General features: G+C 40.3%; 1 pseudogene; it reads right to left on the bottom strand.

Annotated features, from left to right (window-relative positions):
- The window catches only part of LOC104854340, a 36,414-nt pseudogene extending 20,672 nt beyond the window's left edge, over positions 1–15,742 (bottom strand).
- Between the last annotated feature and the right edge of the window lie 396 nt (positions 15,743–16,138).

Raw genomic sequence — 16,138 nt, 5'->3', positions numbered from 1 at the left:
TCTTCTTTTATCAAGGCTTATAATGATAAGAGTAGCTCTCACAGAGGGAGGCTTGGTGTGTATGAGTATTTTTATATTTTCTGTGTCTGCTGTGAAAGTTGTTTTCTCTACACTGCTAGTGTCTGTTTTGGAAACAAAAGGGTCTTTGGATTTAACTGTTTTAATCTTTCCCTCCCATTGCAATGAAAACCATCTGGCATTTTGAAAAGGTAGAGGATAAAGTCAGAACTAATAAGCTATAAAATGCTCCTGGAGGCTGAAGATATTTGCTTATGATCTGTACAGAAATGGATGGGGTCAGTTCTAAAGATGATCATGAGTTACTGTGGTGAAATGCAGTCCTTTTCTGACTCCACTTCTTCATGCTTTTCACATTGTGCCATATTAGCACATTGTATTTACCAGGGGGTTTGTAGTTATTTGCAGGATCTACAGTTTTGACTCTCATTTCTTTGTTTAAAAGATTGGACAAAGCAATAGTCAACTCTGAGCCAGTACAGAGTATTGATGTAGCAATAGCTCATTCATTTGGTCAACAAACATTTATTGAGGTCCTCCGATAGCAGAGGTTATCCTAGCATAACTGCTGGGTGTGGTAGAAAGAATAGATATGAATTCAAGTCATAACTGTGCTATTTAACTCTTAAGTTTCAATTACTTTCTATACAACATAGGAATAGTAGTAGTTTTTACTGCACACTATTATTGAGAAGGTTAAATGAATCATGCACATAAAATATCCACACTGTGCATGGCATCTTTCTGACTGTAACTGTCATTGCCCGTCTTTATTTAGGTGTTGGCAGGTTCATCAGTGTTTTATGTCAGGTTCCCTAGAAGCAGAACCTGAAGTGAGAATTTTTGTGAGAATGATTTACTTAGGGAATGCATGTCAAGAAAAGCCTACAAGGGAGGGAGTGAAACAAATAAGATGGGAAGGAAGCCAAGGAAGGTTACAAACTCTACAGTGCTGCAGAGTTGTTCCCCCGCTGTGGCATATGGCAGGGGCCAGTTTCTTGTGTCTTGTGTCTGTTAGTCATTGCATGCAGGCTGCTCCTGTGAGGATTGAGGGTATTGCTGATCCTGCCTGAGGTTTATTCTCATGACAAAAGAAGCAGCTATGAGCCCTTTGTTCCATCCTGGAACATGGCTGCACTGCCTGGTGGAGGGGTGTGGTGAAGCAGAAAATGACCTTGCCTTGCACAAATGGCATGATTTGTGTATGTGTGGAGGGGTAAGACATGTCCAAACCACGAGAGGTGGGGAGGAGCATCCTGCTGCCTTTCTAGCTAGAGAGATTTTGTTGAAACAGACTTTGTGGAGAAGGGAGCATCTGAGCTATTCCTTAGTAAAAGGAGGTAGAAATGCAATAGTGACATTAACCCATTCATGAAGGTAAAGCCCTAACGCATCCTAATGTTCCACCTCTAAATACCACTGTACTGGGGATTAAGTTTCCAACACATGAATTTTGGAAGACACATTCACACCATAGCACAAGGTCAACCACATTTTTCTACTAGGAAGTCATTATTAGGGAAAAGCTATTTTAAACCCAATTTCATGGGATCTTACTGGTCTTTTACAGAGTGAATCTGATTATGTGCTCCTTTTAAAAATTGGTTTTAAATTTATTTAATTATTTTTAAAAATTTAAATTGAATTTATTGGTGCATTCTAGGTAGACAGTACAGTTACATTCATTACTGGGATCTTGTACCTTTATATTTAATTATTATTTACTGAGGACTTACTATATGTTGGGCACTACACAAACCATGATTGTGAATGAGACAAATATAGTCCCTGACCTGTAGAGCTTCATGGCAGGAAACATTAGAAGAAAGAACATCACCAGGATGGAGCAGAAATACATAAGAAGGAGCTCCAGTTAACCTGGGAGGAGAAAAGTACAGTGGGCATGTCTGGGTAGAATGGTTAAGATGAGACTTGAGAGAAAATGAGCTATCCAGGACAAGGGGAATTCAATTTTTGGATGGAGCTCTGTGACTTTTTTTTTTTGAGCTCCTGTTTTTAGTTGGATAAATTCATATTTATTTTTAGAATGCAATGAAATTAATAGTGCAGAATTTTGCAGCACTTACAGTGATCAACAATAAGTAATTAGCTGGATTTCAAGAAAGGTATTCTGAATGGAAATGAACAATACACATAAAAATATTTTAAAAATTAGACTTGAGACAATCTTCCCTTTAGTGAAACTGACTGTGAGTTTACCAGGTACCTCAGCACCCATAGAGAGAACATTTTCTCAATCAAAAATAGCATGTTCTACAAGAAAAATAGTCATTAAACTGTTAACAATTTCAAAATTATTAACTATAACATGTGCCATGGAAAAGATTATAGGTTATTTTATGAAAATAAGACATTGAAAAATACATACACTGAAAGATATTAGTGATGAAGTTAGAGGCATATATAGTCAAGAAACTGAGTGGTATCTTGAGTCACAAACTCAACTCTTCCCATGATTCTGGTTGAGTAACGAACTGGGCAAGAATCAAATCAAATTCCTCCATAAGGTCAACATTGAACCTAACCTCTGAATTTGATTTGGGTCTTGTCCAGATCAGTTTGTAACCAGAATCATGGAAAGGATCAAGTTCATGAACCAAGGCACCACCGTATATGCATATGTGTCAAAAATAATTATTCTACTTTGATTGTATTTTAATACTCAGACAACCAATATAAAGTTTTAAATTCAGCTTACATGTGTACAGTCGATGTTACTTTTATTTTTGAAAATAGTTTTAAATAGATCTACTTTAAAGGTCCATCAATATAGTAAAATCAAATAATCATTTAAAATATTTCACAAAATTACTTTATTTAAATTCTTTTTTGAACATCCTCTTTTACACTCTGTGATAGATTGACTAATGGTCAACTTAAGTAGGAACAGCCAGCTAATCTGAGTCAGGGTGGTTCTGGACGTGGAAGACCCACCTGAGGACTGTTGCCAACGGCATGAAAGGAGAACTGGAGGGGAAGATTGTATGCTGTTGATTTTCGTGGAGAAGTTGCCTTGGCTGGTTTTCCTGACTTGGCTGTTCTCATCATCAGGGATGTCTGCTGTTCTCTCTGGGGGAGCTCGGGTCTGTGCCTTGAGTACTGCTTCCTGGCACCGGTGCAGATCCCTCATCCTTCTGGCACAGATCCTTCACCCAGCTGGCACAGACTTTCTAGCTTCCACCACTGGCCTTTGGCCTTCCCAGAGCAGGTCTTTGATGCAGACTTGCCATGGAGTCCAGGTCCTTGGCTGAATCCTTTGGATCTCTAGCACACTAGACGGATCTCTTGCATTCTTCTGCATTTGACTTTGTGAGTGAATATTACAAAATAATCCTGTAAATTATGTGTCCTGTATTAAATCTCTTCTCTTGCAAATCACTGACTACAACACACTCAAAAGCTATAAGATTATCTCTCTACCTGTGTCTTCAAACAGTGTATTCAGGTCCCCACTGTTGATATACTAAAAGACACAGCCTTCTGCCTCTTTAGAAAGCAGGAGATGGCTTCCTCATTTTTGTCTTGTCATTTATTTTTTCTTGAAACTGTCCATGTCTTTTTGAGGCTACATAAACCAAGCACTTACCATGGACTGACTTACCCAACCTTATAGTATGATATAAGCATTTTTGTTGTCATCAACCCACAAATGATGAAATTGAGGCTCAATTTAATTTAACTTGCCCAATGGCATATAGTTTGTATGTGGCAAACTTGAGATTAAAATGTATGTCATTAAGTACTGTTTATCTTTCTCTTTTCTCAATCTTCTTGACTGTCAGACCTATTTTTTCTTTTTAACTACTGGAGATTGAACCCAGGTCTTTCACACTAAGCTAGAGCCCCAACCTGTTTTTGTGTATTTTAGACAGTTTCTTGCCAAATTGCTAAGTTGCCTAGGCTGAGCTCAAACTTATGATAACCCCTGCCTCTACATCCAAGAGTCCTGGGTACACACCACCCATGCTGGACTCACACCAGATTTCTTCTAATGGTTGTAGTTCTTCAGGGTTCTTCTTTGAGCCTACTTCTTATTCTCAGTTCCCATACTTCTTACTGGTATTTGAAAATAAGAACCACTGCTGCATTAAGTGAACTCTGACTGGAAAGAGGTGATGCAGAATTTGGATCTGTGAGCAATAGCTAGGGAGAAAAGTTCTTATGTTCATGCAAAGGTGTATTTCTGACTGAGGATTTGTCATGAATCTTTATGGTGTTTCAGTGTTGAAGTTGAACAGAACTCTTTTGAAGAGCAGGGACCAGTGCTGATGTGGTATTAGAAGGCCTGATTTTCTCATTGTGGCTTCCAGTTGCTAACAATATAAAGACACAACCTTTGTTTATAATTAATATAATTGTCTTAACCATTAAACTAAAGTGTATAAAAGTATATTATAGGAGTGGGGATTTAACTCAGTGGCACCATGCCTGCCTGGCAAGCACATGGTCCTAAGTTTAATTTCTGGTACTGAAAGAAAAAAAGGATATCATAAACCATAAAATGCTAAAAAAATCAATTTTTGTATCAGTAATCATGGAGCAAGATCTTTGCATTTCTACTTTTCTTTGCAGCACTATATTATTTCAACAAATCTTTCAATAACCCTATGGCTTAGGTAGCATTTTCCTTGGTTTGCAAATAAGGAACTGAACTGATTTAATGCTTTTCTGTTTAGTCAGCTTTATGTGATATAACATAAAACTATAGACTGGATAGCTTAAACAACATAAATTTATTTTCTCATAGTTTGGAAGGCTGGTATTCAGAGATTAGGATTCCAGCATGGTTGGGTTCTAGTGAGGGTTCTCATGACAGAGTAGGAGAGAGAGCATGCTAATTCTCTGCTGTCTCCTTAGGACACTAATCATATCATAAAGTGTCATCCTCATGACCTCATCTAAATCTCTCTCCCAAAGGCCTGTCTCCAAATACCATCACATTATGAGGCTCGAGCTTCAACATGAATTCAGTGGGTCAAATTCTGTCCATAATGCGACTCCTTTGTTCCTTCAAGATAATGAAACTCATCTGGTGTGGGAGGGTGAGGTAGGAGAACCTCAAGTTTGAGCCCAGCCTAAACAACTTAGTGACTTTGTGAGACCCCTACTCAAAAGAAAACATAAAAAAGGTCCGTGGAGCTCAGTGTAAAGGCCCTGGGTTCAATTCCCATTTAAAAGAAAAAAAAAAGTCATGATGCTTATAAGTGGCAAAGCCAGGGCCAGAGATTTATCTCAGTGGTTCTGCTGCCTGCTTCATAAGCACAAGGACCTGAGTTTGATCCCCGGTACCAAAAAAAAAAAAAAAAGAAAAAGAAAAAGAAAAAAAAGTGGCATAGCCAGAAATCAACTTTCCACTTTAAAGACTGAATTCTATCTACAAAACCAGAGGCATTTCACTTTACTTTGACAATAATTCAGTCAGGGCTTTCACCTACTATATCCAGTATTTCTTATGCCACAAACCATTTACATGGAGATTGTAGTGTTCTTCTGTTCACCTCTCAGGCCTTTGTGGAAATCAAATTTAAGAGTATTTCTTCTCTAGTAGTAATTTGTTATAAATTGTACTAGCTAGCAGATCCTTTGCCCATCCAAAAAACTCAATAGTAGCCAAAGGACCTCTAGTTTTAAGGTACATAATAACTTCAGAAAGTCTTAGTGTTCTAGAAAAATAAAGTTTACAGTAGTTGCAATTGTGGTATTTTATTAAACTGATTAATATACTAACTAGTATACTATGATATTTTAAGACCCCTTTACAATAATGTGTTTTACTGAACCAGAGAAAGTCAGGAAAATTTCATTTTACTTCTTCATAAAAAGCAAGGAAACAATGAATTTTGTTTTCTTGGGGATTTTTACTTCATGATTTTTTTTCATCTTCAGGAATTACAGGGAAAGGAGTTTGGGTTTTATTCTTATGGCAGAGCCATTAAAAGCCCTAAAAGCAAAGTTCCTTTGGGGGAAATGATTATATCAAGGGAGCAAACCATGCAGTTATCCATGAGGAGTTTCAGAGTGGGGGTGGTGAGGAGAAGTAGACCAGGCAGAGGGGATGGCAAATCCAGAGCTCTGAGTGGTGCGCTTCAGAGCTTCCAAGGAGATCTGAGTGGTTGGAGTGGAGTATACAAGGGGGAGACTGTGGTGACAAGTGGGGTCCAGAGCCTCTGCTCTTCATTCTGAGTAAAATGGGGAAACAGTAACTATATGAAGAACATAATTTGACTTATTTTATAAGGATTATTCTGGTGGCTGAGATATAATAGTCTGTGTGGGTGAGGGAAAGGATAGAAGCAGGAAGATTAGCAAGGAAGGTACTGTAATAACTGAGCCAGATGATAGGAACTTAGATCAGAGTGGTAGCAGTAGTGCTGGTGAAAAGCGGACAGAGTCCGGGTGTACTCTGAAAGTAAAGTCGTAGATTGGTGATGGCATGGGTACAGATACGAGAGAGAAGAGAGTCCAGGCTAAGGTAAAATTTATGGCCTAAGCAACAAGAAAATGGACTTGGTATATTTTGGAAAATAGAAGATTGCAAGTAGATTAAATTTCAAGGAGATCATTAGCCAATTTTGGACCTGGACATTTCCTAGTTCATAAGGGTGCAACCTAACAGTGAGGTTGCTGGGATCTGCTGGGTATTTCCATGGAACTCTCCATACTATGGCCCACAGACTCCCTAGAGAGAAGGGTGTTACCCCCCCTTCTAAGGGTTCCCTTAGAAATAGTAAACTCTCAAGAGATCAGAATGAAGCCCCTCTAAGGACTCCTTTAGCCACCTGAGAAATAAGGACTAAAAGGTATGATAAGTAATGTGAATTAGGAAGAAAAGGTGGAAAGGGGGAGAGGTAGGGGAAAAGAAAGAGGGAAATGGAATTAACATGAGAAAAAGAAAAAATGGAAACAAGTCTTTGTAGATAGGGAAGGGTGGAGGGGTTCGAGGGAGGGCAGGGGAATGGGGAAAAACCAGAACCAAGGTGGATTATGTAAAAGTGCAAATTTCCAATGATGAATATCATTCCATTGTATACCTTAAATGTACCAATAAAATTAATTTTAAAAAAAGAAATAGTATCCCTTACATTTATCCCTGTGATACTTTGGTACTTTGTTTAACACAGTAGAGGTAGAAAACTCTTTTTAGCATTTAAGAGAAAAGAAGAAAAAGATCTTTAAAAAGCTCTAAGTGCAAGGCATCCTCCCAGATGATTGAATTAATCTTTATTGGGTGTTCCTTTGTTCTGCTCAGGCCCTCAGGCATATTTCTAAATCATCTAAGTTTCTGTTATCAAGATGGCTCCCTGGAAAAAGCAACCTATAGCTATTTTTCTCAAAAGAGTGGGGAAAAAAAACGCTGAACAGGATCTCTGGCAGTACCCAAACCTTGGGACCATGGGAGACACTGCCACAAGTACAGCACCTACACACCAGCCCCTCTCATACCTCCAGTCTCCACAGAAACCCATCCAGGTGGAACATGGTGGTGGAGAGGTGGGATGAAGAAGAAGCAGGGAGGTGAAGGCTGGGGGCATTGAGGTTCTGAGGGTCACCAGCTGGGCCGATCTCAGCAGGCAGACTGGAGGCGCCTGACATGGTGTACTGCTGGTGCAGCCACTGTGGGGTGCAGTAGGACCAGCTCCAGTTGTGTAGCAGGGCCAGGGTCCCATATGAGAGCCTCTGGCCATGGCAGGGTTGCTGCTCTGGACTGACCACAGTATGGGCTCTGTGTGGCCAGGGTGTGTGGGCTCCTTGCCAGTAGCTTGGGCTTCTGCGGCGTGTCTGAAGGAAGGTGCAGAAGGGACCATGGAGTGGGGGCACAAAGCTGCAGGCTCTTGGCCACAGCTGGCAAACACAGTTAGAGGCAAGTGACAAAGTGCGTGTAAGCATAGGCTGCTCCAGGAGGGAGCTGTAGGAGTCCCCAGCTTCTACTGATTTTCCTTGTCTTCTGGCTGGCTCACCAAAACTATTAATGGAGGCAGGGGTGACCAGTGTCCCTTTCAAGTTGTTGTCCTGTTTAAAGAATTGGACAAGACAAGTGAAAAATGTAACAAGGTTTTACATTTATTAAAGGTAAGAAAAGAAGGGAAAAGAAGTGCTCTGGAAAGACATATCCTGCAGATTGAGTGTTGGCCAGTTGAAGTAGGGAAGGAAGTACGCCCTGCAGAGTGCAGGCCAGCCCAGTGAAAAAGCTTCCAGCAGGCATAAACTTAATGGCTACTGTCTTTTATATCCTCCATTCTCTTTTCATATCTAGACCATCGTATCAAAAACCCACCCAGATTTGTGCCAGATAGAGGGCTCAAAAGCTGCTCTGGGCATATGTCCGGAATCTCCATGATTGACAGTTCTCTATAATTGACATGTCATGTCCAGTTTCCCAGCCCCTTTGCCATGCCATGATTTCCTGCTTCAGGATCCAAAGCCTGACTACAATAGGATAAAAGAGAGTTGAAGGAGAAGAATAGTGGACAGCAAACATAGATAACTTCTAAAATTTTTGCTTATTTAACTCTTTATATTTGAGAAAGCATCTCTCTGGCCTTGAAATTACTATGTAGCTCATCCTGGCCTTGAGCATGACATTTGTCCTGCCTCAACCTCCTGAGATAACTCTTTTGAGGAGTCTGATTCCAAAGGACAGAAGAGAAATGGAGTGTTAGCTGGGTCAGTGGAGTCACCAGAGGGATTCATTTGTTTCTAATATAAGAGAGATAATGCATGCTTTTGTGCTAGTGGGATTCCCTCAATAGAGGGAATGGAATTCATGTAGAAAAGGAGGAACTGGCCTTGAATAGAGGGCAGAGTTCATAGAGTATCAGGAGGGAAGGCAGTATCCATGGGAACACATACTTGTGGGTAAGTAGATGTGATGGAGGAAATTTGGTTGCTTTTACTTTCTCGGTGAAATAAGTTATTGATGTGGATGGATGAGAAGCTAGAAGTTAGAGAACAAATTTGTCATGAATGGTAGGATGAATGGGTCAGAAAAAATGTTATATACTCGTGGGCAACATTAAAGTCATATATGATGGTGATTTTGCTCTGTTCATTTTTTTCAGCAGCTTGAGTACAGGTTCAGAGTAGGCAGAGTTGGGTTTTTAGCCAAGCAAGAACATAGGAGCTGAGAGTGTATGAAAGACATGATTATAATTGATCTCAGAATTCAGACTGGATTAAGGATATCGCTGAGAATATGAAGAAGAGTAAGGGAGAATTTAAGTTGTAGGAACAATGGATTTTTAGATCCCAGAACAAGGAAAGATTTGGGGATTTAAAATACATGGGAGGCAGCGTAATGGCCCATAAAGAGGTCTGTGAATACATTAGGTTGTATGACAAAGGCAATTCAAGTTAAAAATAAGCTTAAGATTGCTAGTCAGCAAACTTAGGTGAGGAATATTATCAGGGTAGGTCCAGGGTGCTAACAGCATTCTTAAAAGTTGGAAGAGGTGGTAGAAGAAGAGAATCAGAGGCAGATGTGACAACATGAGGCCAGAGTGGCATGGTGTTAGAAGGATTGGATTTACCTTTGTTAGCTCTGAAGAAGGAAGTGGTGGTCATGAATTATGGAAGGCAAATAGCCCTTTAAAGCTAGAAATGACAGAAAGGATCCTACCCTGATCCCGCAGAAAGGAACAAAGCCCTGTCGACAGATTCTTGTCCCTGTGAAACTCATGTCATACTTCTGAGGTGTATAACTGTAAGATACACTTGCACTGTTAATGCTGCTAAGTTTGTGGTAATTGATTATAACAGCGATAGAATGCTAGTACAGGATATTAGAAGCAATGAGCTAGAAATTCAGATTCTGCACCTGAGATTTCAAAGGGTTTGGAGTTAGTTTTGGTGGTTACATGGTGAGGAATATGGCCATGGTACAAATCTGGTGTAAGGTTGTCACCTAGGTTGCTGGACTCAGACTACACCAGTGGTGGCGAACCTATAGCACATGTGCTGCAGTGGGCTCTTTGTTATCGAGGGCATCAAAAGGTTGAACTAGACTAGGTGAAACCCAAATCTTTGTCATGATTTTGTACAGTGGTCAAAGAGATGTGGCAAATTATGAATGTGTCGGGGATTTTGTGTTTTTTCTCTGGCAGGCATACCCAGCAGGAATCGTGGCCCTTTTCTTCCCACAGCTGATTTTTATTAATGTTTACTGCTTACTGGTATAAACTGTGCTGCTCAGAATTGGATTAGGGGGAGATCTGGTCTAAATTAAAGCTGTGATAAATGAGCATTGTTTACATTTCCTCACACCCGCCCTTCTCCACACACACATCAAATTACTCTGGAAATGAAATGCAAAATAAAATGAGGACGGATTCTGTTCTTCATTAACATGTAATTATAAAATGCTGGGGCTCCCCTGCTGGGTGGCAAAGTAAAGCCCATAGCAGGGAAGGGAATGCTAGAGGGTGGGCGATTCTTCATTTCTCTTAACTATCGGTGAATCATTATTTTCACATTTTTACTGAGATGAATGAAAATGAGAACTTAGGTAAGATCTGTCTCTCCTCGTGGAATCATAATGAGGAAGGGAAAATAAGCAAGCAGAACTACTCATACTGCAAGACTAGAGCCTAATGGTCTCTCTCTTTGGAATTCCCTGCTCTTGCTTTTTTTTTTTTTTTAATTAATAAGCCAAGCAATCTAATAAGTGACTTCAAAGCCAACTTTACTTCCTGATTTTAAACCACTTAGTCTTTTGTATAGATGTACTATTGATGTATAAATGTAGCAGTGATAATAAAAGTGGTCTTAATTTACTTCAGCCTATTTTAAAGATCAGTCTCTGTGGTGGGAGAGGAATAGCACAGCATCCTGTCTAGGCCTGGGATCGTGCAAACTGTTAGTTTGTCAGGGGTAGAAGAAGTCGTGCTTACAGGAGCACAATGTCTTTGCCTGTATAAAGGGAGCCGTGCATAATGTACACATTTGTGATCCCAGCACTCTGGGAGTTTTAGGCCATAAGAGTGCAAATTCAAGCCCTTTGTGGGCACTTTAGCATCTCAGTGAAACCCTGTCTCAAAATAAAAAGCACACATGCACACACAAAAGGGCTGAGAATATAATTCAGTGCAAAGGGTCTGCCTTAAATCCCCAGTACCAACAAAACACAAATCTGTTTAATGGGGATGATAAAGTTCAATGGGCTATACAGAGTTATGCGAGGTCTTGGTGGGATTTTAGAGAAATGCTTGCAGACTACCTAGCACAGAGCTCAAGCAAGGGTTATTATCATGATTACCATCTCTAAAATGTAGAAAAGAGACTGGAGGAAACCTGTCCCTCTTATTCCAGTCTCTTTCCCAGGCCTTGGCTCTCGTGGGTTTAGTTTAAAACTTTTATGGGGTCTAGAATTTGATTCTTAATAAATCATTTCTTTCTACAGTACTTTCCCAAATTCTAAAAAGGAAAAATACTAACTGGTTTTCTTGTTAATTCATATAACAACAAATGAGATATTTGTAAGGACATTTTGTTAAAAGGACATGCTTTTCCTCAAAGAGCTTATCAATGTTTTTTAAGGACAGAGCTGTCCTTTCCAATATTCTGGCCACCAGCCACATGTAGCTATTTAAATTTAAACCAGTTAAAATTAAATAGCATTAAGAATTCAGTTTCTCAGTTGTGATAGGGATGTTTTAAGTGCTCAATAACCACACGTGGCTAGTGGATACCACACTGGACAGCGAAGACAGAGCATTTGCATCACAATCTACTATGATCATGTTAAGTGACCTAAACTGGAACTCAGTAAACAGGATAGAAAGTAAAAGAGGAGGCACAGCATTAAAAGACAAGGCACAAAAGTAAGGAATTGAAATTACATTGATTTCATAAATCTGTAAAGAACCAATCCTGCATTTTGCTATCATAAAGTCAGAAACACTGAAAAAAAAAAATTGCCCACAAACTGTTGATGGTGTGTGAAGGAAATCTCAATAAATACTACTAAGCCATCAAAATTTTTACTGGTGTACAGCATTTTGCAGAACAGAAATTCATTCATTTAACAAATATTTATATATATGTGTGCCAGATGAGGGAATGGGTGTGGATATCTGGGGAATGAGTGCTCCAGGACTTTAGGGAGGAAAATAGATCAGGGTCATGAAAGTGAAAGAGAGAAATAGACTGGAAAGACAGGGAAGATTAAGTCAATCAGAGAAGGCACACCTAGAAGGAGAGAGTTGAGCAAGCCTTAAAGAATGGAAGAAACTGGTGACGTGGCTTCCTAGAGGAAGAGTGTCCTGAGAACACAGATTCTTAAGTGAACGCGTGCCTGGCGCAGTCAAGGGACAGCAAGGGCCAATGTGGCTGTGCAAGAGTGAGAGGGGAGCAAGGGGAGAGTGAGAAACGCGAGGTTTGGGAGGTAATGGGGGAGGAAGACCGGGTTGTATTTAACTTTAAATGTTACTGTCACATTCTTTGAGTTTCAACTGGCGTGCAGCTGGGCCCTGTCAGATTTTTTTTTTTCTTTGCAGGACAGACTGATTTAAACAGGTTTACAAAGACTCTTCTGGATCCTGATTTGAGAGTGTGGTGGGTTGGACCAGGCTGGTAGCAGATGTGGGAAAAAAGAAATATCTTTCTTCACCCATGGGTTGTCTATAACGAAAGACAGACTAACAAGAAAATAACATGGGTTTATTTAATGTAAGTTTTATATAACACAAGAACTTTCAGAAGTAAATGAAGGCTCAAAGAAATAAGCAAACTTGTATTTTTATGCTTAGATTTGATGAAAAGTAAGTCTTGGAGAAATATAGCTGGGGGACAAAGGCTCTTATCTAATGGTAATACACTGGGAGAAATAGTAAGGCCTGTTCAGATTCTTCTGTGAGCCTGTGTCTTCGTAGATGCTATGATTAAATTATAGTGCTCCCTACAAAATTCCTGTTGAAACTGTATCCCCAGTGCAACAGAACTTGAAGGCAGGATCTGTGGGAGGCTCCTTTCCTCATGGAGAGAGTCCTGGTCACTCTCTCTCGTCTGGATAAAATGTCTGGCGCCTGAAATTTAAAGGAGAGGTTTATTTTGGCTCACAGTTTCAGTGGATTTATTCCATAGTTGGCTGGCTCCATGGAATGGCACAGTGGAAGAACTCATGGAGGAAAGCTGCTCAACCCAGGGTAGCCAGCGTGAGAAGGGAGAACTGAAGAGTAAGATGTACACATCCAGGTCATGCCCCCAATGACCCACTCCAATCAGGCCCCACCGCCTAACAGCTACTGAACTCATCAGTGGATGGATCCACTGCTGATATAGTAACCCCATGATTCAGTCATCCTCCAAATACACGAAGCTGTAAGGGGACCTTAACAGGTGGGATTAGTCCCTTATCAAAAGGCTACAGACGACTTGCTAGATTCCCATCTGTCACTCCATCCCTTTCACCATGTGCAGACGCCACTGTGAGACAGTCTGATCCATGGAATAGGCCCCTATAAGACATTAACCCTCCTGGTGCTTTGATCTTGCATTTCTCAGCCTTCCAAACTGTGACAAATAAGTAAGGTATATATTGTTTTATAGCAACAGGAATAGATTAGAACAAAAGATAAAGGTACTCCTTTCCCCTTGGTATCTGAAGGAGACATCCTGAATGAGGGTCTTATAGCCTGGTTTAGAGAAGAGTGAGAGAAAGTTAGGAATGGCCTTTCTAGATTTCATGACTTGTTTTAGAGGAGAAGACGGTGTGAGAATGGCCTTTCTGCTTCTGCTGTTTTCTCAAATACCAAGGGACCAAATTTTGAGGTAGTGTGTCCTGAACCCAGTCACAGAAAAGTTGAGAAGTGTTTGGATGCTGGATATATTTTAAGACAGAGCCAACAAGATGTGTTGACAGATTGGATGCATAGTGTGAGAAAATGACAGGAATCTAGATGACTAAAATTTTTGGCGAGAGTACCTTCAAGGACAGAGCTGTTTCCAGAAGACTGGAGTTGGGGAAAGGTTTTTTTAGGGGAGATGGATATAAAATTTAGTCTTACATATGTTGTGTTTGAGATGTCTTCAAGTGGAAAGGTTTGATAGGGGGCTAGATACAAGAATATGAAGTTACCCCCCAAATCAAATGTTTAGAATATAATAATGTAAAATTGAAAGACTAATAATTTGCATTTAAAGAAATTCTGTAAGTAGATAAATCAACTAATATACCAAATTATCAACATTATTCATCAACATGGAATTGCTATGTGCCTATGTGTCAGGTCTTTGAATCAAAATGTCTACTACTCGGTTGAATACAAGCAGAAATGATACAGAATTATGTGCCCTGTTTTCTGTGAATCTTGAATTTTGTTAAGATACAATTAAAGCAATACGTTGAAGCTCTGAAAACAATGTCCTGTAATGTGATATAGGGGGAATAACTATAACTACCGATCTGCTAGATGTCAGATATGCCAAGCTTGCTTTCTCCAAAATTGAAGAATGAATTTTAATGAACAACAGAGGTTAAGAGTGGGAAAAAAGTTCTTCAGAGAGATAGCTCCTGGTAAACAGGAGGGGTTCTGAAAGTGGGTTGCCATGGGCTTCACTTTACAGAGGAAGTTTTATAGGGCAAAATCACCACGTGAGTACAAAATCGCGAGGTAGGTATAATGTGGGTCAAAACTCTAACAAACCAGTAAGATTGCAAGCACAGGTACTTAGGTAACATTTGAAAGGGGGTTCGCGTGCCCTTTCGGGTGTCCCTTCCCAATTAGGCCACTCATGCACCGAGAGGTCTGGCAGGAGATCTTTATTGTAGGGAGGCGAGCAGGAGGCAGGAAGGCAGAGAGAGAGAGAGAGAGAGAGAGAGGAGGAAGAAGAAGCAGAAGGAGAGAGGAGAACAAAGAAAGGAAGGTCCTTTTATCAGTTTTGGGGTGGGCTACTGCTTATTTATGAGGAGTGAGTTACTTTTAACCTATCACAGGCCAGATTGTTTTTATGGGCCCGGTCCTGCAGACACAGGTTTCAACTTTCCTGGACCACTGTGGCCTTGGTGGGGAGGGGAACCAGAGATAAGGGCATGAGGTCATTTTAGGAGCCAAGATGTACCAGGAGAATGCAGCCTGTGAGGCAGCGTCACAGCATACTTTAACAAGATCAATTCCCTAACAACATTGATCCAGTGGGGAAGCAGGTCATGCATGTAACAAGTGTACCTGGAAAGAACAAAGATCTTTTTTGGAAGGGGTGGATCAGGAAGTCTTGGTCACCTACCTGGGTGGCTAATGTCTATCAAGGCTTTATTGGACCTGGTGATACCAGTTATCTTATCCCTTGGGACAGTGTGTAGGCCCAGTCATTCTGTCTTTTGTCTTGAAGCCTGGCCTTAAAAAGATGTGCTTGGAGCCACCCTTGTGATGTGTCCTCCTCCTCTGCACTGGCTCCCTCAAGGGCCCTGCCCTGCCTGCCTGCCTAGAATATTTCCATCTAACAGCTGTCTGTAATAATGGGGGTATGGATATGCTCAAAATATGTTATATGCATGAATGAAAATGTCATATTGAAACTCAATATTTTGTAAAATTAATAGGCACTAATAAAATTCAGAACAACAAAAGAAAAGAATACCCCAAAGTGTAGAACTTTCACACACGGAACTAAAGCAGCAGGTTTAAGGTCTCTCTGACCTTCTCCCCCTTTTAATCTCTCTTACCTGAAGTGTAGGAACAAGTTTTCTCTGAAGTTCTCCTACCGACATAAAGACTAAATCCTCTAGAAGATTAATTCACAGAATGATTAGAAATTATGCCACACCAGATCCCAGGCAAGCTTTGTTCCAATAGACTGTCTGTTCTTCCAGACCGTTCTTTTCCCCTTTAATCATTTATCCATCCCTCCATAAAATTACTTCCAGCCTGCACTTTCTTTTGCCTTATGAAGAGGTATTTAAGCCTTAGCTGTCTGGTCCTTCTTGGAGATTCATACTTCATGTGACTCCTGTGTACTTGCACATTAATGAATTTATATGTATTTTTTCCTCCTATTTGTTGTCCATTTGTTTCGGCAGAGACTCAGTATCAAACCTTTAGAGGGTGCATGAGAAGTCCCCTTATCTCCTAAAAATGTATACATGTAGTGACATCTGCATCTTCCT

This window comes from Fukomys damarensis, unplaced genomic scaffold (assembly GCF_012274545.1).
Source record: "Fukomys damarensis isolate Sample0158 unplaced genomic scaffold, DMR_v1.0_HiC HiC_scaffold_28, whole genome shotgun sequence".
NCBI classification, from domain to species: domain Eukaryota; kingdom Metazoa; phylum Chordata; class Mammalia; order Rodentia; family Bathyergidae; genus Fukomys; species Fukomys damarensis.
Note: the sequence above shows the minus strand (reverse complement) of the source record. Positions and strands in the feature narration are given on the sequence as shown.